Source organism: Macrobrachium rosenbergii, chromosome 13, assembly GCF_040412425.1.
Source record: "Macrobrachium rosenbergii isolate ZJJX-2024 chromosome 13, ASM4041242v1, whole genome shotgun sequence".
Taxonomy (NCBI): domain Eukaryota; kingdom Metazoa; phylum Arthropoda; class Malacostraca; order Decapoda; family Palaemonidae; genus Macrobrachium; species Macrobrachium rosenbergii.
The window spans coordinates 45,146,413-45,170,606 of record NC_089753.1 but is presented as its reverse complement, the minus strand read 5'-3'; the positions used below and the strand labels follow the sequence as shown (position 1 = coordinate 45,170,606).

The 24,194-nt window shown below is 36.8% G+C and overlaps 1 long non-coding RNA gene across 1 annotated transcript in view; it reads left to right on the top strand.

Moving 5' to 3' along the window:
- Positions 1-3,545: 3,545 nt before the first annotated feature.
- Positions 3,546-24,194, top strand: part of LOC136844681 (uncharacterized) — a 255,134-nt gene continuing 234,485 nt past the window's right edge. Inside the window, exon 1 of the long non-coding RNA XR_010854966.1 lies at positions 3,546-3,838. This is a non-coding gene — a long non-coding RNA (uncharacterized lncRNA). The remainder of the gene's footprint in view (positions 3,839-24,194) is intronic.

Sequence of the window (24,194 nt, the reverse complement as noted above, 5' to 3'; positions counted from 1 at the left end):
GCTGGGGGGGGGGTTATTTCCCTCCCCCTCTTGATACCTTGGGAGTTTTAATTATCATCGTACCTTGTTCCCGATATGTATTGTGTTCATTGTGGCTGTTTCGACTTTATTTTTGAGGGACGAAATTTGATGAATGATTGGTACGTGTCGGTTAGGATACTAGGAACAAGATACTGTAATTATTCATTTATTTTGATTTTCATTACTATTGTCGTTGTGGATGGTATTTAATTATAATATTAATAATAAGAAAAATCGTGGAAATAACAGGATCCTTTACATGGATTAATGATAATTCATAAGTTTGATCATATATATATATATATATATACATATATATATATATATATATATATATATATATATTCATATATATATATATATATAATATATATATATTCAACAGGTATGTGTGTGTGTGTGTGTGTGTGTATAATGTGATTGCATACTTTGTACTCAAATGCAGTTGAATCAGATCAATAATGTATTCAAATTATAAATGAGCAGCTTTGCTTAAATTATTATTATTATTATTATTATTATTATTATTATTATTATTATTATTCAGCAGATGAAACCTATTCATAAGAAACAAGCCCACAGGGGCCATTGACTTGGAATTCAAGCTTCCAAAGAATATGGCATTCATTAGGAAGAATTAAGCGGAAGTAAAGTGAAATACAGAAAGAAGAGATCCCACTTATCAAAAAAGAAAATTAATTATTGAATAGATAAAAAAGTATTAAAATGCAAGAAGAATAGTATGAGGGTAGTAATGCATTGCATTTTCGCTTGAACTTCTGAAGTTCCAACTGCACGACATCCTCTGGGAGTCTGTTCCACAGTCCAACGGTGTGAGGAATAAAGGACCTCTAGAACTGAGAAGTTCGACAGCGAGGCACATTTACTGCATATTGGTGCTGCTGTTCAGCGAATCTGGTTGTTCTTGGCAGTAAAGGGGATCAGGGATCAATTGTGAATGTGAAATACCTCTGTTGAAATACAACTTATGAAAAAGTGACAAACAAGATATTCTTATATATTTACTAACTGGAAACCTCTTCGAAACGCTTTTTCAGCTCCTAGCGGGTAACCCGGTCGAAACGTATATTTTTTTTTGCTGAGAACTGAGGTGTTATTGATAGGTAACGTGATCTAATCGTTTATATGTTCTGTTACTTAAATATTAACCCTATTTCACTAGTGAGGAGAGAGAGAGAGAGAGAGAGAGAGAGAGAGAGAGAGAGAGAGAGAGAGAGATAGAAATGTCTTGAGGGTCATTCCAGGATCCTGGTCATGGCAGTACTATCTCCAATTAGCGGTCATTTTGAGATAATATACTCGGGGCCGTTGAAAATTCTCAGTATTCAAAATGAGAGATAAGTTGGTAAGGTCAGTCTCTAAGTAATAACAGTTACTTTAGTGTTATCTATCACTGTGGTAGTGTAATATATATATATATATATATATATATATATATATATATATATATATATATATATATATATATATATATGTATATATATATATATATATATATATGTACATATATATTATATATATATATATTATATGTATATATATATATATATATATATATATATATATATGTATATATGTACAGTATGTATATTATTCAATAGCATGTTTGTTGATGGAGCGCTATGAGTTTTAAGGAGTGAATAGTCTTCTGATTTTTCTCATTTGGCCGTCATAGATAATTGGAACTAGTTGGTGTAGCGGATGGGCAAAGCATTAGCCGTTCCCGAGTTTTACGGCGTATTGTTTCATTCTTATGAACCCGTTCAACCGGTCAAGAGGAACGGTGGTAGTTAACCTAAAAATATCTTTTACTAGTGTGAAATATGGTCTGAATATCTTGTCTTGAAGAGAGAGACCTGTTATTTTCCTGTATTTATGCCAGTGTTAGATATTTTGCACTCATGATTAGAGTAACTATATTCACGGTTTGTGGAATTAGTTGCGAGAGTTATCTCATTCACGTAACTTATGTGGGTAATGTGGCTTGTTACGTACGCGTCACTTACTCCGAGGTGCTACTGTAGTGCTAAACACGGCGGAAGTTCCATGGGACGCCGTGTTTAGTACTAGCCCCTCGGGGATCAAATATTATATACACCCATTTCTATACTGTGTGGTCGACAAATTATTTTATATTAAAAATCGATATCTTCGTGCGGCCGCCTACTTTACATTTACTGTACGGCGTTTAGTACTAGCGCCCAGGAGTAGGTGGCGCGTAGATAACAACCAAAGTATCACCAAACTTATTTTGTCTTTTAACTAGCGGTGATGTAGAGCCGACGATGTACAATGAAGTATCGTAAGTATAGTGTGTTATAAAATCTCTTAAGTTGCATTCTTAACGCACGTGTATTTTACGATTCACTCCGTCGTTTGCGAGGCTATGGTACTAACAATAACTTCAGTTAATTGATTTGGATGGCATGCCACCTCAGCAAGGAGAATTTTTGATAAGGAATTGTTATTCAAGTTCTTTACTGCTACTACTACTACCACTGCTATTATTATTATTATTATTATTATTATTATTATTATTATTATTATTATTTGCACTTTTAAAAAACTATGCCTATTTAACATGTCATGTGAGTTCGAATTGGAAGAGCTTAGGCCAAGTAAAGAAAAGTCAGTGGTCTGTGTCACATTGGCTAGCCTACTAAACTAAATCTTAATTGATAAGATTCTTTATTTTTTATTATAACTGCTGTAGTTGTATCATACTTCAATGGTAGGTACTGCAAATATGTCCTCAAAGTTCATATTTCATATAGTATAGGACTAGGACTAGTTTGATGTTTATTCATTCTACTGGTCTTTTTTATAGGCTGCATGATTATATACATAATAATTATGAAGTCTTGAAAATTTTCTTTGTTCCTATAATATGCATGTTCCGAGAAGTTGAAGGAATGGCATAATTCTGTCAGTCGTAGGTCTAAGGCACAACGCAATGCAATGGTATGAAGAAATTATTTCATGTTCCACAACAGAGGTGCTGTACATTCTGTGTTTTCCAGGCTGCAAGGTTTTCCTATTTGACACACAATAGAATATTATATAAAAAAAATGCAGAAACGTGTAGCCTAGTTGTAATAAATGGCTTGCCGTTTTATACAAAAGGGGAGCAGCAACAAATTCTGCAAAGTTTGTCTTGTAACACTGGACAGTGAAAGCGGTGAATGATAGTTCTTTTAAAACTTTGAACATTTTTGTAATGCATTCCGTTGATGCTGTATTGTAGAAAAGTTGTCTTGGATGTTTGTTTCTGCACTTCGAACTTCAATAAAAAAAAAAATTTGTTTATAGCTTTTAATTCTATGTGCTCTTTTGCGGAAACCACTCAAGCATTTCACCACTCTTACTTTCCAATTGTGACTATTGGGCGAGTCATTCAGTCCCACATTTTATGCTTCAGAACATTTTTTTTTTTATTCGATCGTATTTCAACTCCCATCCTACTACAGTAGGTTTGTATTAAAGCCACGAAAACTACAGTGTACTGGCATAACAAGGGTATTTTAACAGAACGGCAGTTTACTCATTTACAATTGGTGTTCTTTGTCAAGTACAGCAAAGGTTTTTATGGTAATTTCTTCGTGTTTGACTTACTACGGCATACCTACTCTGAACAGTATGACTGTTTTCTGTGCGAAAGGAACTTCAGAATTTCGATGTAATTCCTTTGGTTAAAGAGATGTGTCTCTAAGTTGTGTGTTAGATGGGAAAGTTACTGAGTGTGCATTAGGACGGCCATTTACTAATCAAGAACACACCGTTTTGAAGCCTCCTAAAGGTATGTTAGTCTTAGACCGTCTTCAGTGACTTTTCAATGAGAAATTTTTCATCAGTATCCTCCAACTGACATTTCTTACAAATGAAACGAATTATAAAATATACACATTAGCAGTAGTGTTGATGATAATAGCTAGTATTGCATCGTTAGTACTAGAGTAGCGGTGGTGACATTGTATAGTAAAATAATTGGAATAGTCGTAACATTACTAAGGTGGCCTTTATGGCATTATTCTTGCTGTGTTGCCTTTATATATGAAACAGATGTTTATGAGTAATTTTCGAGTCACATTGGCTGTCCAGAATAGTTATGTACTAGAATGTTAGCCTTTTTCTTTTTTCTTTAAGCCACATTAAAGTTCACTTAATCTCTGCGTACTATTTTTATAAAAAAAAAATAATGATTCCTGGCGTTATTTATTTAAAAAACTATAATTTTTGTAATACATGGAACTGTAGCACAGATCTAAATCCGTAAATGATTTCTACTGAAGTAAAAGAAGATCGTACCAAAAAACAGTTAAATTTTTTTTTATCTGGGTTCCACGTTAAGAAACCAAAACTGATACAAATTTTGATGAGAACTTATTGCAACCAATGCAGGTGTCTACATTTTTCTCGATCTATTTTTTTAATGAGTTTAACCCAACGGGATGTATGACAATAGCCTGATGTTTTCTTTGTAAGACCTTGTCTCATGAGGTTCCCAGGGAGGGAAAAGGCAAGGAAAAGTAAGCGGAGTCGGTAGTTGAGAGGCCTGGTTTGGTTGATACTAGGTGATGGATCTAGTGGTAGTAGTGGCTTTGGGGGACCGGGGGAGGGGGAGATAGTTGGGTAACCGCGTCCCGGGACAATAATATGCTTGGGTGCAGAATTAAATGTGGAAAAGGCAAGGAAAAGTAAGTGGAGGCGATAGTTCAGAGGACTGGTTTGGTTGGTACTAGGGGATGGATCTTGTGGTAGTAGTGGCTTTGGAGGACCGGGGGAAGGGGGAGATAGTTGGGTAAATGCATCCCCCAGGAGCATATGTCCCGGGACAATAATATGCTTTGGTGCAGAATTAAACGTCGGCAAACGCTCCAGATGAGACCAAAGAAAACTAAAAACAAGAGGAGGGGTGGTTGGTTGGTTAGGTACCATTATATTTAGTATATCAATTTTGATCGGCCTTGAGGATAAGGGGAATAGTATTAACCTAAGGAACGCCATGAGTGGATAATATGGTTAGTCATTTACTTGGTAGAAAGGGAAACAGCTTGGAAGTTGGCGTTCAATTCTGAGCAGATGAGTAATTAAGTCTCTCTCTCTCTCTCTCTCTCTCTCTCTCTCTCTCTCTCTCTCTCTCTCTCTCTCTCAGCTAATGAATACAAGTTCCACATAAAAGTCACCAGTCCACCACCCTACTAACAATCCCACCCCCACCACCCATATGCTATTCCTATCCTTAGAGTATAAAATGCAAATATTTCCAGAGATAGGAGGGAGTCGCGGACGCCACCTGTGTTCGGAGGCATTATTATTTGTTTTGTTAGGACTTGGACTGCACATTTTGAAGAGTTGTGTCTGTCAAGAAATCAGTGTTACTAAACATTAGGCAGGCGATAACAAAATAGCATGTAAAAGAATTGGGTTTTGGAAGTAAATCAATACGATATAAAAGTTTTCATAAGAAAACATACTTACTCGATTTCAAAAGCATACGCGTTACGTGTATGACCAGAGAGAGAGAGAGAGAGAGAGAGAGAGAGAGACTTGTAATTTCAACTTTGGAAGTGTTTTTGTGCTCTTAAACCCCATAAGGGGTAGTGTCGTCAGTGCACCTAACGCGATGCACTGTAGGCATTGCTTAAGGTTCTCTGAAGAGTCCCTTGGGCCCCTAGCTGCAACCCCTTTCATTCCTTTTACTGTACTTCCGTTCATATTATCTTTCTTTCATCTGACTTTCCACCCTCTCTAACAAGAAATGAAATGATGCTCAGTTCATTTCTTGGCTAGTGAATGACCTCTTAGCTGCTTCCTGAGAGCAAAAAGAAGTTGTTTCCATAGTCTTTAAGTTTTGCTGTCCAAACCTCAACCTGAAATTATCAAACCAGTCTTTGCTGGCGTAAAATGTTTATAGCTAGACCGTCCACCGTCTACTAGCCTTTGGTAAAAAGACTAATGTAGGTGCATTTTATGGATTATTCCCTAGTATACTTTTCGTTTTCTCTATATTCATATCCTGCGTGAGTCATTTGCGGGTTTACCTGAGTGGCCACAAAGATCCAAAAAGCATTCCATTTAGTTAGGCTATTTAAGTAAATCCACTGACAGTAAAGCCATGAAACTATATATATGTATATATATATATATATATATATATATATATATATATATATATATATATATATATATATATATATATACATATATATATATATATATATATATATATATATATATATATATATACACACATATATATATACAGTGTATGTATACACACACACACACACACACACATATATATATATATATATATATATATATATATATATATATATATATATATATATATATATATATATATAATTCTCTTCATATATACGGAATTCTTCATTAGATGATATCTTTAATGCAGATGTTATCTGAATAGCTGCGGTTGCAAGTACCTAAGCTCGTATGAGAGAGCTATTGGTTTACAAGCAATCATACGAAGTATTCAGCACGTAAAGTTCATTTTCCCGTGTCACCGAAATGGCAGACCATAAAAGCCAGAAAGATCCGGGCGGAAGGAGACACTGAATCTCAGCTGGTGAGAGATTCTGGGCCAGAGGTTTGGAAGGCCTTTAAACCACGGTCAGATGACCCACGGAAGATAAACGTAATGACGTCCTTATCGACTCCACCGCTGCAGCCGCGTTATTTTTACCCAGGGGATTTGCCACCCCCCCCCCAACTCCCCCTGAGCCGCAGTCGTTTCGAAATCTGTGTAGTATTGTCGAAATAAGCGCGACTTCGCCTCAACGCTTCTCTTGCCGTTTGTTTATAATTTTTTTATGTCACTGGAAACATGTGGATAGATGAATAGGTTAGTATTTTATTTATATATATACATATATATATGTATATAATTTATATATATATATATATATATATATATATATATATATATATATATATATATATATATATATATGTGTGTATGTGTGTGTGTGTGTGTGTGTATGTAGAGACCTGTGCACGGTCATCCGGGGTTATGATAGAACATAATAAGACACAGAGGATACGTTTAATACATGTATTTAGCACTTAACTGTTACAGAGCCCTGTTGCTAATTTAAACATATTATGAGTTACATTAACAAAGGGAATAACGGTCGGGTGGCACTCGATGGCACTCTGCTCGCGCGGACACCTGCAGAACCACCACCGCCTACGCCTACGACCTCGCCCCAACTGAGGAAAATACGCTACCCCCATACTCTTGTTTGTCTGTAGACCCCAGGCGGATTTTGATTGGCTCCCAGTGTCCGAAACGACCAATAGGGCCGTAGAATCATGACACCGTGGCAGCTTGCTGATGCCAGGACGTACTACATAACGGTCACTTAGGGGATTTTTATAGATCAGTTCATACACAATATATATGTATATGTATATATATACATATACATATATATATACATATTACTTCAAATTACATATATATACATATATATATGACTTCAAATTATATATATATATATATATATATATATATATATATATATATATATATATATATATATTATTAATTTGAATGGAAATTCATAAATACGTATATTTTTTACATTAGGAGAGTTGATGCGAGATATTAGAATTTTGACAATAAGCTTGATTAAGTTGCTGATTTCGATAAAATGAAGATTCTCGGTTGTACGTTGTGTTCGTATAAAAGGACATTTCTTTTTCCAACAAAGTATTAATGAGTCACTGCAGAAAGCGCCTGGAACTTCTGCATTACGGTACAATCAAGACTTGTGGTGTGAAATAATAATCCCTATCCCTACTGCAAGTTAAATTTCAGTAACCTCTGGACAAATGCTCGCGAAAGATTTTGCCTGAGAAATTGTGTATTATTTGTTGCAGATTGATGTGTCTTTTATCGTGGAACTACATTTTTTGTGTGTGTTTTGTTTGATTGGGCTACATAAAACTACCTGCTTTGCTGCTAAATGTTATGGTTTGAGTCATTTAATGTAGCTGATTTTTTAGTTTTTTTCTGAGATATTTTATCTCCCTTTACCTAGAACCAGCTAGTTTGTTTCTGAGCGGGATCATTGGAGTAAATTAAATACTTGTACTGTTTCTTGTGCAGACCTTATATTCTCATCTGAAGCTATTTTTGTCGTTTTGTTTGCTTTAGAATCTTTATAATTGCTATTGATTGACTGACCATGGTGCGTGGAGTATGTCCCGATGAGGAGGGAAAGGTTCGAAATGAATATGCGAGGACAATGAAGGACAATTATTCTTCTTTTGCTTAAATCACATATTTCATTCTACGAAAAGAAATCTGGATGTTGAGTCAAGGTTTAATTTGTTGTTTGTCTTGTCTTTGGAATATAATTTCATTGTAAATTTAAGCTGTGCTTTTTATGTCATTCTGATTTTTCAATGCACTCCCTGTTTTGAGATTTATTGAGTGGATTTCGTCGGCTTTCGTTTTTATCAATGATTTCATTTATTTAAGAAGGGATCATCGCTCCAGATTCATTGCAGTGATACTGAAATTGCCGCAATTGTTTAGAATTATATACTGATTCATTTTTATAAACTTTAGAATTTTTCAGATGATTATTAAGCGAGAATATTTCAATGGGAGAAAAGTACTGTTTTAATCCTGCCGCAGAATCGATACATTTCTTCAAATATTTCAATTCCTTTTTGCCGATTTAATTTCGGTCTCATCGAGTTAGCTCATGATCATTATATCTTTTGTAATATTAACTCTTTAAGCTCTCCTTGACGTTTCTACGTTAACCCTCTCTCTCTCTCTCTCTCTCTCTCTCTCTCTCTCTCTCTCTCTCTCTCTCTCTCTCTCTCTCTCACAGGTTTTATAATTTTTATTATCATTTACAAAAACTGTTGCTATTCAGAACCACCGTGTTTACGAACAAGATGAACTGGTCATGTCTATTAACGGTAGCGGACAAATAGGATGTGACGGAAAACAATGGGAAAACCAATGTTTTGAGCTTAAACATTAGCTTCAGCCTCGTATTGCACACTCATTGCCGCTGATATTTGTTTAGTTTGGTTGTATTCATCATCTTTCTCTAGTCCTATCATTCTTGACTTGTTCTTATTCGTTTCGTTTCCTTCTTATGACGAGAACGATTTTTCAATATTTTACATCGCTGTTTGGGGATAATGGAAGATCTGTATTTTGCGGTATTGCAGCAGTGTTATAATATATGCGACGGAGAAAATGCTATTAATTGCAAGGTTTGTCCGTCTGTTCCTCCCCTCCTTCATTTGCATATTAATGTACCTACATTGCAAACAGTGGAGTAATTATTCCCCTTTAGTAAGATGATTAAATCTAGCTTTTTACTCTTTCATGAAATTCTGGTGAAAATGTGGAATTATTATTCCACAACACAACTCTTCGATCTTCTAGCAATGTCGTTATGATCATGCAGACTTTTGCTTGAATTATTCCTTTGATATCTGAAAGCAACGCCGTTTGTACACTTCTCTCCGATTTAGGTTGATTTCGTGGGCCGTACGAGCAAGTTTTGTTATGGTAACGGTATTTTCTCTCTCTCTCTCTCTCTCTCTCTCTCTCTCTCTCTCTTTATTATCTATCAGTATATTGGTCTCTCTCTCATTGTAAAAAGATCTCTCTTTATATTATATATATATAGAACAGTATATATATATATATATATTTCATTGTAAAAGATATATATATATATATATTATATATATATATATATATATATATATATATATATATATATATATATATATATATATATATATATATATATATATAGTTTAAGTATCAAAATGTTGACCTGTTATGAAATTATTGCTAATTTCACTGACAGGAAAAAAAAAGGGGGCCTGCATAAAACAGGTTCCACCTGGTTTTGGATTTAGGTCAACCCGAACGATTCTGATACCTGTCAGCAAAACAAACAATTAGCGAAAATATTATTATAGGCTGTTGTCGCTGGAGCTATTTTGACACCGTTGGGTATTATATGATCTTTTAAATGATTACTTTGACGTCCCTTTTCATCTGTAACGAGACATAATTCTTTAGAAAAATCTTAATCGTGTGTCTATAAACAAAATAGTTTCATGCAAATGTTGCATATTATTTTCTAATTAGCTTTTTTTTATTTAAGTTCTCCCAAATCCCCCAAACTGTCGTTTATTCTTTTGTTAACGAAATTATCCTCGGCGGGAAAATTTACCCCGTAAATAAGACCACTTTTTTAGTGTACACTTAATAATCCCCGCTTAGGGGGTTAGTGTCGTCAGTGCATCTCACTGTAGGCATTACTTAAAGATCATTGCGGCGTCCCTTCGTCACCCAGCTGCAATCTCTTTCATGCCCTTTAATGTACCTCTGTTCATATTCTCTTTCTGCCATCTGACTTTTCGCCCTCTCGAACAATTGTTTCATAGTGCAGCTGCGAGATTTTCCTCCTGTTATGCATCTCAAACCCTCTTACTGTCAATTTCCCTTTCAGTGCTGAAGGACCTCCTAAGTCCCAACGCTTGGCTTTTGGCCTAAATTCTATGTTTTAATGTATTTTCTCTCTGTCTGTCTGTCTGTCTGTCTGTCTGTCTCTCTCTCTCTCTCTCTCTCTCTCTCTCTCTCTCTTCTGTTTCTGTGTGTGTGTGTGTGTGTGTGTGTGTAGTTGTGGGTATTCAGACATTCTATATCTTAGTTATTAAGGTTATTTGAAAACCAGGTTCGTTTCAACAATTCATAGCTCGATTTGTAAGAGGACCACTTTGAGTAACGACTCCCGGCGTTTCCGGAAGCAAGCAAAACTTGCACACGCTATGTATTCATCATTGTCGTCCCTAATATTACGGCCATTACCATTGCCATCATACTGCATCAGCGCATCATCACCATCATCATCATCATCGTGTTGCTGTCACTCAGGAAGAATCACGGACAATTACTAATAAAAGCCTTTTACCGCCTCTCTTACACTCTAAGCCCTCATGCGTCGACATGAACTACACGCGAGTTTGTTTATGAATTATGCTGCATAATATATATATATATATATATATATATATATATATATATATATATATATATATATATATATATATATATATATATATATATATATATATTATATATATATATATATATATATATATATATATATATATATATATATATATATATATATATATATATATATATATATATATATATATATTATATTATATATATATATATATATATATATATATATATATATATATTATATATATATATATATATATATATATATATATATATATATATATATATATATATATATATATATATATATATATATATTTGCGACGAATGATACTTCTTTCCAAGCAACCTCACCTGTTTTTACATCGGTAACATAACAGAGAAAGAAATAAAATTCATTTCAATTGTTTTAATTACTGGAACTGTGGATTTTCATTCACCCCTTCATGAACTCTCTCCTTCATTCCCAAAATGGTTAAGCCTTTAATCCTTCTCTCTGTTCAAAATGACTGCTTAAGGCCTTGTTTCCAGGTGAACTTCGAAGATGCCTTCTCAATGGAGTCAGACAACTGACAAGGGAGGAGCCAAAAAAGGGAAAGTTGGCGTCGCACCGCCCAGGCCATGGTAACCTTTCCACGAGCTCTGACTGGATGCCATGTGCTTGCTATAGAAAATGAGGCAAAGATTGACCTTTTGCACCATCTATCTGGATGCCCAGGTGTAATCCCCCAAGGTTAGATTTAGGCGATGCAACAGCAGTCGAGAGAGAGAAGCACTCAGAACTCCACCAAGGACAGATGTCCTTACCTTTGCCTGTCACTTGTACCCTCCACGTGTTCGACCCTGAGGTTTGAACCAGTATACTTTTGTTGTGGCATCCCCTTAATTCTCTCCTCCAATGTCGGTGCCCTATTGAAGAGGACATCGTCATCTTGATGAAGGAATATTCCCAGAATAAGGTTTTCTTAGTCAGCCACAATCCTGTTATTTCTGTCTGATTTATTTTCTGTTTCCATTGTGCAATCACCTTCAGTAATTTGTGCTGAATTATCAAGTGTTAACGTAATTATGCATCTAGTGTTGAACTGAGTTTATTTGGCACCCTTGGTGCATTCCCTCAGTTTCCTTTGAGTGCCTTATTGCTCATGCAAGTAGACTTCTTGCATATCTTGCAGATAGGCCTCAGTTGGGGAACTACTTGGCTCTATCCTCATGTCCAGTGGCCTTATGCCACCCCTTCTACCCTTCTGCAATGTTCCTGTTATGAAGACATCATCGGCATAGACTATTTTTCCTGTGTAGGATTCATTGATATAGCAGGCCCTTATTATTATCTGCCCAGTAATTCATCATTCTTCTGATTTGTGTTCTTTATGTAAATATAATTAATTAAGAGAACCCTTGAGTTTACGTAAGCTTCCCTCACATGAATAAGGCCCTAAGCCACAGTATTTCCTTCGATTTATTTGTCTACAGAATTGCTGTAATCAGTCTATTTAGTCTGATGTTTTAATGAAACAGTAGATTTCTTGATAATGTGAAGAACTCCGTGTGATTATCCGTTGCCGCCCAGAATCAATTAAGTATCGAAGGTACATTCGTAGCAATATATATATATATATATATATATATATATATATATATATATATATATATATATATATATATATATATATATATATACTGTATATACACATATATATACATATATATACAGTATATTTATTTATATATGTATGTATATATTTATATATATGTATGCTTGTGCGTGTTGTAACCAAACCCACCATCTGCATACCAAAAGAACTCATTATTCATGTGTGTTTATAGAGTTAGCAAATAATTCCCATGAGCCTTAACATCACATCATGCCCATTTCTTATTCCTTCGGGTTGAAATTACCTCTGTAACCTTTACTAAAGGCAAAGAGTAAAACGCGGCAGTCTGTTGGCAGAGATTTCTTTTATTCTACTGAAGAGTCCCAGCTGGTCCCCAATTTCCTAGGCCGATGTTTCCCAACTGGGGAGAATTCGCCCTAGTTATCTACACAAGAGGCGTCTCTCTCTCTCTCTCTCTCTCTCTCTCTCTCTCTCTCTCTCTCTCTCTCTCTCTCTCTCTCTCTCTCTCTCTCATTTTCGGTTAGCGAAGTGGAGCCTTTTAAATGTGCTATCACTGGGTGGGTAACACATAACGAGAGAGAGAGAGAGAGAGAGAGAGAGAGAGAGAGAGAGAGAGAGAGAGAGAGAGAGAGAGAGAGAGAAGGCTGGGGGGAGAGGTAGAGAAACGGGAATAGCTTTAAGACGTGATCCGAACACTGATAAACCAGACACCATCTGAAGTGGATCAAGAAATCATTTCCTTTATTTTACTGCAGTCGAGTAGAAAAATCTTTGTCGCTCAGAGTCATACCATCTGCATCATTCGAAGAGGAGAGTTCTAACGTTGGGAATAAACCTCGGAAATTGGTGATTCTGGGTTGTTTTGTGTTGCTAAATATGTTGGAATAACTATACTTTTATATTTATGGTTGATGGCTGTAATATTTAGTTGTTTTCCTTAGGGTGCTGGCAATATAACTAGTGTTTTCAAGTCTTGGGCTGTTCCATAGCTTTTGTTTTTGTTAGATGGCTTTCATTCACTTGGTTTTGAGTCGCCTTGCTTTTCGTACACACGACACACATACACACACACACACACACATATATATATATATATATATATATATATATATATATATATATATATATATATATATATATATATATATATATATATATATGTATATATAAAGTATGTATGTATATACTGTATATATATGTGTGTGTAATATATATGTGTGTGTAATAGCTATTTGATTTCCTTCTCTTCTTCTCAGGTCTTTTATTTTTTTTTTTTACCTATGCTCACGTAAATTTTGGAAAAATTGATGACCATTTAGTATTTCATTTACTCCAAATTCTTTGTTTACTCTTCATGACTTGTAAGTGCAATAAAGCCTATTTTTTACTATGGAAGTTTTCTGCATAGGGGTTTCACCTGTGATTCGGCTGTTGATGAATGTGCTAAAGTCCGTTTATCTTTTCCACAGTAAGCCATTTTCCATTTGGGACTTGGTAAAATTTTTAGGGATGAGGGTGGGCCAAAAGAAATGGAATATCGGGCACAAATGATATGCAGAAAAAAAAACTTTTGCATCGCACTAAAAATTACAAAGAGTTTCCAGTCAGTCTATTAATAAAGAAAATATACGACAAACAAATCGATGCAGCGAATTGGAATGCTTTTGAGATAGATTCAGGAGGCACTTCAATACAATGAGATGAAAAATGCAACCGCTGTATTCAGCCAATTTTTTTCGTAAGAGAGAAATGAGAAAGATTGAGAGAAAATATCAAAGGATTAATAAGCCTCCTTTCCTTCTTTTGCTTTTCCCCTCTTCTTCCGCTGGGCTGCTGAAGACGCTCTTAGCATCTGCAGAGTCGTTAAGAAGGGCCCTCGAAGAATATAGGACTTGTAAGTCGCGAGGAAAAAGACATAACTCGTAAAACCCTGAGGAGGATTTCGCCTCTCTTTTATTTTGGGGAAGGAGTCAGTTTTCCTTCTTAGGTGCGAGTTCTATTTGTTTTTTTATAATTTTTGTCAATACGCTCATTCAACAAATTTTGGTCTGTTGTTTTTATAGTTAGTATTGTTGTTGTTGTTGTTATATAACTTTTATTTTTGAGTTATTTTTTTGTTTTAACAAACCTGTAAGTCAGGTCATGAATTACACGACCGTATGATTAGCTTGACACTGGGACCACGTCTTAATTGCTTGCATTTGGCATATTCTTCCGCTTCTCTTCTGTCCTGTATTGGCACTGTCCACCCAAATTCCTTTCTATTACATGTGGAAGACGTGAGCAATGAGATCTAACATGAACTAAAGGAAAATATTGTGTCAATTCTGTCATAACTGATATTGACCTGTTATGGATTATGAAATAGCAATGGTGGCTTTTGACTATGGACTGTGCGAAAAGAATCATTCAGACATTACATACACAGACAAGTTTCAGGGCTGTTATGCTAAATGATTATGTATTCAAGATGATAACGCGTTGTTATGGTTTAAACGACTGGTCAGTAGTTAAGAGAAACCATATCATAGAATTTGGGAACTTTAAGGATCAGTATATTATTTTCATTTGCACAGATGAGCCGCAAAGGCTCAAACTTGGTGGAAAGGCATTGGGTGTGGATATTAATGATCTGTAAACTTGAAGCACTCAGTAAAGTCAGTCATAGGCGCATTAGGTGAGAGTGAACTTTCTATAAGAAAGATTGCTCAACAGGATGTCTCCTGACGATGGTCTTGTATCATAGCTGCACCTGATAGAAATGAGGAAATGTCATCTTCGATCACTCTTGCCAAACGGAAGAACAATATTCCAATAATAATTACTAAACAAAACGCTTGGAGTATACTTGATACTCTCATCAGCGTAGACATAGGAAGTCTTATGAACAGTACCAAGTTTTCTGGCAGCATAATATTTCTTATTAAGTATTGTATAAAATCGTTGAACCGAATAGACCGTCCAATATCAATGTAAGGAGTGTAAATTATGCACAAAAACCCTACGAGTTTGCTAATGACATTAGGCCTGCGAATCAGGCAAACAGTGAAATTGTAGGTTTTGCTGGCGTTCGGTGTCGTCCAAGTGTCCGCACCACTAAGTGATGCCCTCTCAATCCCTGGTGAGGCCACTTCATTTTGCATTAGGAAAGAACGAATGATTGCAGGAAACAGTGTATCATCAGCAAACGCTACCTTATTCTCAACGACACTAAATGTCTCGTTAGTAAAGATTAAACACAACAGATGGTCCCTAAGCACTACCCCTGTCGCATACCAGAGGAATATCAGCTTTTAGATACTGTGTATGACTCGCTTTTTTGTTGCGTGTAATACATTACTGATGAAGACATTTACGGTTCTTATGGATGAGACAAAATTGAAATTGACTTGAATTAACATTCCACTCGGTTCCTTCTGAACAGGTATGTAGGGAAGACAAGTAGTAAAATGTGGGTCCACATGAAACAAATTTCCTTGGCCCTTTTATATGAATTATAAAAACATGCATACAAAGAAGCCAATGCCACTGCATAGACTATTTTACTCAGTTTTACTCATTTATAATCAGACATAAACTACCATGATAGGAATATCTCCTATCTATCCGTCTTTGCGGAAATGAAGTAACGTCTGCGAATGCGCGTAAGTATTCTCGAGGCCATAAACTTGGGCTCTAACTGCAGCTGTCAATACCTTCGCTGGTATAAGCAAGTATTTTAGAACTACTTGAAGCTGCTAATGGAAGGCTTTCTCTGTTTCATTCTCTCTCTCATAATAAGTAACAGAAATACGTCTTGCATTATAACGTCATCTCTACTAAGACTTCAGGCATGAAAAGTTTTCAGAGGGAAAGGAGTACGGCATCTCTCTCTCTCTCTCTCTCTCTCTCTCTCTCTCTCTCTCTCTAACACACACACATACACACATAATAACAGAAATATTTCTTGCATTATAACGTCATATCTGCAAAGGACTTCAGGCATGAAAAATATGAAATGGGGAAGAAAATATGGCATGACTCTCTCTCTCTCTCTCTCTCTCTCTCTCTCTCTCTCTCTCTCACACACACACACACACACACACACACACAACACAAATACTGTAGAATTACGATTACCAAACTGCAACCTGTTTCCAAGCAACATCCAACTTTAAGAGCAAGAATATTTCCTCTCTTAAGATACGACGTCTGGCGATCAAATTTTCGCAAATACCCTAAGCATGATATTTCACAGTGATTGAGGAGCTTTGGTACAAAGCCAGTAACAAATGACACGTAGCTTACGGAAGGTTAAATCTCCAGAGCCTTTTCGCTGCTGATATGAATCGCTTTCAAAAGTTTGCTGGGCTCTCATCTCTCACAGTTTGTAACACGACATTTATTGCCGAACTGGATTTATTGGTTGATGGAGTTTTATGCCGTATTTCCTGTACTTTTGTTCTTTGTCGTTTATAGTTTGTTCAAAATCTGTTCGAGGAGATTTTACTTCTTCGGGGTTTTCTTCATGAAAGATAAATGGTATCGTAGTTTTTGGGATTTTGCGACGATGCTACATCTACCATTCTTGCCTGTCAGTAATTTCCACTTTTCTTGTTCGAGGACTGGTTATTTTTGCCCTACCTGAAAAAAAAAAACACAATTTATTGAAGGAAATAAAATCCTGCTTGGGTATTAGGACAAAAAAATTCTACGAAAAATACCTGACAATAAGAATTTTTTTTTACGCCACTTCTTCATCTCCCATTATACAAGTCTACTAAGTTCATTATCAGGAAATTTCTTCACATAGAAGTTTGTCAGTAGTTCTCTCTAACTGACTGAATTTTACCACAATATCACTGAATTGACCTGTTTTCATCCGCTGGCTTTTTGACAATGTATATATATATATATATATATATATATATATATATATATATATATATATATATATATATATATATATATATATATATATATATATATATATATATATATATATATATATATATATATACACAGTATATATATAATATATATACACAGTATATATATGTATATATTGTATATATGTATGTATGTTTATGTGTATATATTTTTATTTTTTTAATCACGTTTTGGTGGAAAGGAAGTACTATTTAGTTTTTATTTTTTTATACACAATCAGACGTAATTTTTGTTTGAGAGAATTTGGTTTATTGGCATAAGAACAGCTCAAAGAATGTGCATTGCTTAAGCATTATTCAAAGAATACGGCACAGCTTACGCATATGCGTAATTTTTGGTGAGTGTGAAAGTACAGTTTTATTTTCCCTTTTTAAGATTCATATCAACATTTTTTCATCCCCAGTGCCTTCAACATTAATATTACTATTCGTATTTTATTTTACAGTAAACTTTGAGAATGAAGGTGGATTTGCTTCTCCAATAAATAGTGATACGAAGGGGAAGTTCATTCAAAGGAAGACATGTCCTTGTTTGACAGCAGCAGAATACGGTGTCAACAAATAACCAATCGGAAGCAAAAATAAAAACGAAAACAAGTCGAACGCCCCAGTGAGTAGCCGCTGCAGAGGTCCCCCATAAAATGATTATAACGTTCATTTCTGCCGCATTGTTGGTGTCATAAGAAATTCATGGGATTCTTATGGAACAATAAAACAGGGACGATGGAGTTTTCCCCTCGTAGCCTAACAAAGGCCTATATATTTGTTTGTTTACGCTGGTCTCCTCGAATCTTCCCGTTTGGGTACCGATGAATTCTCTCTCTCTCTCTCTCTCTCTCTCTCTCTCTCTCTCGTTCTAGATTTAACCAGCCTTGTGCCGGCACGTGCTCTTGTTCCTCGGGATCCCGTAAATTCTCTCTCTCTCTCTCTCTCTCTCTCTCTCTCTCTCTCTCTCTCTCTCTGAATCACCTGTTCATCTCTGACAATCTTTTTTATTTTTTTATATTTTTGTGCATTCTTGAACGACATGTTGAAATGTTTCCCATTTTGTGTGTTCTTCAGACTTCGTTACCCTCGAGTTTATGTCTCAAGTGGTAAGTTAAACAACAATCGGGTTCGTGACTTGTTAGCGACACAAACCGATATAATAATGCGCTCTCTCTCTCTTGCCACTCTGCTTTGTGAGTTGTAAATAAGAACAAGGGGTTAAGAGCAAGTGGAGAAAAGTTATAATAATCTTAGTTGACTCCGGTTGTGAAACGCTCTTTACAAATAGAAGATATTGAAAATGACCTGACTTTTAAAAGCTCTTGTGTTACCCTTCTCATCCTCAAGTCTGTAGATATGAATGCGATTAAAGAATCTAGAATACACAAATTTGAGATTAGGGATGGCGTGTAAAAGTTGCTCCCGTTGCACTGAGAATCTTTTCTTTCATTTGTACCATGGGATGGCAACCAGACCAAGATTTACGTTGAGATTTTTAGTTTTCTTCACTCTCCCAAACTTTACACTTTAATCTTTGAATATCCCTAAAGTCTTCTGCGAGGGTCTCTCTCTCTCTCTCTCTCTCTCTCTCTCTCTCTCTCTGTGAAAATATGATAGCTTGTCTAGCTAACAACTGAACGGCCCGTGTTCGACTCTCGAACTAGACGAGGAGTAATGGATCGTCGGATCCTCAAAATTCTAAAATCTTGTATGCCTTTGTTGGCCCAAGCAGTATATTGTTTGCAGCCATTTTTGGGCTGCATTTAAGGAAGAGAGAGAGAGAGAGAGAGACTAGGCGTGGGTATTAATTGCTCTGTCAAAAATGTATTCTACCAGAACGAGAGGGCCTCTACTAGGTAATCCTTACCCCACTGGGGTGAACCCATTCATAGGATATTCTCTCTCTCTCTCTCTCTCTCTCTCTCTCTCTCTCTCTCTCTCTCTCTCTCTTCACACACACCACGAAGGCACAGCCAACTGCATCAGAAGCGGCAATAACTACAACCACAATACCATCATCTTTACTCCATTGTACAGCCGTAAACACGTTTCCATCAGTATAGAGGGGAGCAGAGAAGACGACAGCATTAAGCAGTTGAAATTTCAACCTTTCTTTCCCACATTTGGGTTTCCCCTCTCATCGTTCATTGTTCTGTCGTCATCCTTGGTGTGTAAATTTATTGCAAGTTTGGGGTTTAGTGTGAAAGAACTTTGCTACTTTGTCAGGAATTAAAGTTTGGGAATTGTTCTAGTTTCTGTAAAATTTATATACGTCTTGATTTTCGGGTCTCTCTCTCTCTCTCTCTCTCTCTCTCTCTCTCTCTCTCTCTCTCTCTCTCTCTCTCTCTCGTGTTTTACTGTGGTATGCAGATTACATTTGTAAAGAAGATGCTGAAGATAAGCTGATTATTTTCATATACATGAAGAGTTAAGGTAATAAATATCCACCTGCCGATTCGATTGTTACCTCTGTAATTCTTCGTCTTTCGAAGAGTATCACTTATTATATATAAATTGAAATGGATGATAATAATAACAATAAAAATGAGTCCCATACCACCTCCTACCCCCCGATCTCATCTGCGAACCGTGAGTTGGAACGTCCAAATGACAATTCTCCCTTGAGATGTTCCAGATTTAACCCCTACACACGCAACTGAAACATTTCCCCTTCGTCAAAGTTGGCAGGTTGCTCGCAGCTTCTCCTTAGCAGAACTCCCCTTTCTATCGGTCTTTCCCCTTGTGCCACCTTTATCCGTCATCTGTCTCTCCCCTAACCCGCCCCCCCCCCTTCGTAATTATGTTCCTCCGTTTATCATTCCCCCCGCAGAAGGTACGGTTTGCTGCGCCCGGAGGCATCCGTTTGTATTGAATTGTGTTGTGGGGATAGAGGGCGGAGAGAGCAAGACTGTTTAACAAGACTTTTGAGTTGTACTGTACAAGATAAAGCTCGGGATGATAGGCTTTGGCGATTATGACAACGGTTGCTAATCTCTGTTGTATATTTTTATTATTATTAATATTATTATTTAGATGAACCCTATTCATGGAAACAGACCACAGGGGCCAGTGGCTTGAAATTCAAGTTTTCAAAGAGTATGGTGCTCATTAGGAAGAAGAGGAGGTGAAGGCAAATACAGAAAGAAGAGATCTCACTTATTCAAAAAGAAGAAAATAGATTAATAATTTAATTGACAGATAAAAATGTATTCAAATGCAAGGAGAATATTATATATAGTATGTATCGTAATTAGCAGCAACTTTTTTCCTTATCATCATCATCACAAAGTATTATTAGCAAAATTAGCAAGAGTGGCAGGTGAAACCAACTTTTAGCCAATGACAAATGTACTTTTTCATTCATAAGAATCTTGCTCTTGTTCCCATGAAGGTTTCTGAATAATAATAATAATAATAATAATAATAATAATAATAATAATAATAATAATAATAATAATAACATTCCCTTTTATTACCATCACTTAGTGTTACCTTTACATTAGTTAAATTCCTTGACATCAAAGGTAATCGTCACTTGGCTGAGTTTGTAAAATCCCACAACCGTCGCTTCCTATCATTATTATGACGAGTGGCAATAGTAGTAGTAGTAGTAGTAGTAGTAGTAGTAGTAGTAGTAGTAGTATTATTAGCAGCAGTAGTAGTAACAGTTATGTTGCTATCAAGAAGCCTTTCTTAAGTATTCTGCATTTATGGAAAGGTATTATTACCATCAAAACATCTGTCCCTTTATACTTACTTATAGCATGCAGAGAACAACCAAACTTTGTCGTTACGTCCTGTACAACATCGTTCGTCAAGGAATTATGCAATTCATCGGTGTGTGCGCATGCGTGCTGGTGTGTGTGTGTGTGTGTGTGTGTGTGTGTGTGTGTGTGTGTAAGTTCTTGTGATAATTTTGTTTTTTTCATTAGGTCTCTTTTTGTATTGTTTCTACTGCATACAACTAAATTTTCTCGATCTCATTAACCTTTGCACGTGAATAATTTCTTAGGATCAAAGTGAAGGGGATCTTTATGCGATCAAAACAAGTGAGGCCCAAGGTTGCTAAAACGGCAGATTTAATCAGAGACTCTTGTATCACTTGTGCCCTACATCCTCAGAACTCCCCGGGTAAAATATGCGTTAACATAAGAGAACTCTTTACGTTAGGCCTATTTCCCTCTTACCGAATCCTTTGCTGGTAGATAGAGCCCTTGTCTCCTTTTGTGCCTTCCACCCCAGTCATCGTTATTTTCAAGGAATACTGGGTATCTAGAGAGATCTTTTGTCGTCTTTTGTTATAAGGAGAAGATAGGAGATCCTTGTAAGAATTTAAAAGGAATGATATATATGGGAAGGAGTGGTATAGTTTTGACTTAAGACAAATAACAGATGTACTTATAATATACTGGAAGAGTAACAAAGATATATATAGTATCTGATCATTTTGAGAGTTAAACGAAATAGTTGTATATGATGAAACTGGTCGAGGAACGATGTAGACGGTACTTGAACGTCCTTTGGGTCGACCTTGCCATTTATCACGTCATTTTTGGCGGTATGGACACGTTAGTTCTTTATAGGTTTAGGAAAGTAATTTATGATTACAGGAAGCTCCTAAGATGGTTATCAAGGTGTCTTTGCGTCATTCATAGTTTTGCAATATTTTCTATTACGGTTTCCGTTATAATTTTCTCTAAACCAACCATCTATTTTTCCCTGATTATCAGGGGATAGGCCGTGAAATGGACAGTCGCAGATAATTGCCACCGCGCTAATACAGTAATAACCAGATGACAAAAACAATAATGATATTTTAAACATAAGAAGAGGGAAGAAAATTTTTTTAACCGTACGATTTCACTTCGAAATCTCGTCGAGAGCAAAATACCTTCAACATGCCAAGTCCCATTCAAATTTCTGGGCCGGCGTAGCGCATTATAGAACTGAATGATAAGAGAGAGAGAGAGAGAGAGAGAGAGAGAGAGAGAGAGAGAGAGAGAGAGAGAGAGAGAGAATTCGAGAAAATCCCCTCTTCGAAAATGACGATATCATTTAAATGCCCTTAAGTTCTCCCTGTCTCACTTACGCATATCTGAATGGCAACGGCAGTCTCGAATAGACCGTTTTGTGAATAGCGAAGGCATGGGTGGGACTCGGTTCGTTCGCTGAGTCAGCTCTCTATTGATGGTGGGTGCCATTGGATGGCTCTCTCTCGGGGTTGTATGATAACCCTAGTCATGCATTGCCTTTTTCAAATCACCCTTCTCCCCCTCACCCCACCCCAACATCATCATCTCCACCTGAGTTACCCCCGACATCATCTCTCAGTGTGCCTCACGCAGTGCACTCTGCTGGGCCCGCGTTCGATTCTCCGACCACCCCATGAAGAATTAGAGAAATTTATTTCTGGTGATAGAAATTCATTTCTCGTTATAATGTGGTTCGGATTCCACAATAAGCTGTAGGTCCCGTTGCTATGGTAACCAATTGGTTCTTAGCCATGTAAAATAAATCTAATCCTTCGGGCCAGCCCTAGGAGAGCTGTTAATCAGCTCAGTGGTCTGGTTAAACTAAGGTATACTTAACATCACGCGGTGCACCGTAGGCATTACTTATTAAGGTTCTTTGCAGCATCCCTTCGGCCCCTAGCTGCAACCCCTTTCATTCCTTTTACTGTACCTCCGTTCATATTCTTATTCTTCCGTCATACTTTCCACCCTCTCATACCATTCGCTTCAACATTATTTTCAGCGCTGATTGACATCGTAGGTCCCAGCAATTGGCCTTTGGCCTAAATCTTATATTCCAGTTCACCATCAACAACAGCTGCAGCAAGCCTTATGAAGTCACCCTTCTCCCCATCATCATCACCTCCATCCAGGCGACCTCCAACATCATCACCTCCATCCAGGCGACCTCCAACATCATCACCTCCATCCAGGCGACCTCCAACCATCCAGGCGACCTCCAACATCATCACCTCCATCCAGGCGACATCATCCAACATCACCTCAATATCATCACCCATCCAGGCGACCTCCAACATCATCACCTCCATCCAGGCGACCTCCAACATCATCACCTCCATCCAGGCGACCTCCAACATCATCACCTCCATCCAGGCGACCTCCAACATCATCACCTCCATCCAGGCGACCTCCAACATCATCACCTCCATCCAGGCGACCTCCAACATCATCACCCACCTCATCATCCAGGCGACCTCCAACATCATCACCTCCATCCAACCTCCAACATCATCACCTCCATCCAGGCGACCTCCAACATCATCACCTCCATCCAGGCGACCTCCAACATCATCACCTCCATCTAGGCGACCTCCATCCATCCAGGCGACCTCCAACATCATCACCTCCATCCAGGCGACCTCCAACATCATCACCTCCATCCACTCAAACTCCATCATCACCTTCACCATCAACATCTTCAGCAACAACAGGTCTAGACGTTTTTGCATTATCACGTCTCCTTCAACACCGTGTCCAAGAGGGAATGCTATAGCCTATCAGGCGCATTCTAAATTTTAGTTTCTCTTTCCTTAATTTTGGG